We start from the raw sequence: 1,150 nt of genomic DNA on the forward strand, positions 1-1,150 counted from the left end.
CCAACGGGGAAGGGGGGGGATCAGGGTCCGAGCCTGTGTTATTTTAAATAAAGACGTTGAAGAATTGAAAGAAATTCTTTTAAAACGTCTGGTGTTTAAAAATAGATTATGAATGAAGCCATTTATCCTTCTGGAATAGGCGTGTTGAGGGGATTCTGGGACTGAAAGGGAGGTTATGTGCATCTACGTGTTTACATAGCATCGTGTCGGGGTTAGACGTTAGTTGTTAGGGGAGACATAATGCGACGTTATGCCCAGAGTCCGCTGCGCAGCCTGATCCGAGGTTGGATCCTTGGAGCACTCCAAGTTTCTGTGAGCGGGCGTGTGGGTGTGTTGGAGCTTGAGAACGGGTTATGACTTTGTTTCTTTGACCTTGTGGTTCAGATTTAACTTTCAAGTTGAATTTCCCATAGTTCCTGCCTTCCACTAGACCTCCTTGTGCGTGTTTTGACAGATTTGAAAACCACATTGAGAATGAACTTTAAATTAACTGAGATTTATTTTATTTTCTTTTTAACCAAATAAGCAGTAGGGATTGGTGTTGGTTAACAAAATATTTAGCAGTTGTGTTGAGCTGCTTTAGAATTCAAATGCTGAAATGTAGACAGCAGTGAATTTGGAGGGCGAGCCTTTGGTTGCAGGGATTGTTTTAAAGCAAAGATAACCTGACTGTGAGAAGGGCTACAATATTCATAGTCATGTTTATCCGTTCATGGGAACTAAGGCAAGAAAAAGGAGATGGATGCCATTGATGCTGTTCTCCAAGGCAGACTGGACTGTGGTTTATATCTTCTGTTCTTTAGGAAGAGTGTTTTCCAACACTTCAGTTTTGTCATTCAAGTTGATTAAAGGTGGGGAAGTTCTCTTTGTATATCACTGCTGTAAGAAGTTCTGTGACTGTGGTTTTCCTAGAACAGCTGTTTTGGTCTTCTCTTACGTTGATTCAAAGTTTTAATGAAGTTCAGTTCTACTTTTTTTTTTTTTTCCTTTTTCATATCTCCCGCATTTTGTTCTTACCACAGTGAGATTGTTTCATGCAGATTCATGACACAGTTTTTCATAGCTGTTCCTTTCAGCTCTCTGAATGTGAAAATCACCAGATCATGCCGTGCCCCTGGAGAAATCTATCAAAGAGCTAATGTGTTTGCAA

The 1,150-nt window shown here is 40.5% G+C and overlaps 1 protein-coding gene across 1 annotated transcript in view; it reads left to right on the plus strand.

Moving 5' to 3' along the window:
* Positions 1-1,150, plus strand: part of AKAP12 (A-kinase anchoring protein 12) — a 31,510-nt gene that overhangs the window by 1,124 nt on the left and 29,236 nt on the right. The gene's annotated exons all lie outside the window — the stretch shown is intronic.

This window comes from Meleagris gallopavo, chromosome 2 (assembly GCF_000146605.3).
Source record: "Meleagris gallopavo isolate NT-WF06-2002-E0010 breed Aviagen turkey brand Nicholas breeding stock chromosome 2, Turkey_5.1, whole genome shotgun sequence".
Lineage (NCBI taxonomy): Eukaryota > Metazoa > Chordata > Aves > Galliformes > Phasianidae > Meleagris > Meleagris gallopavo.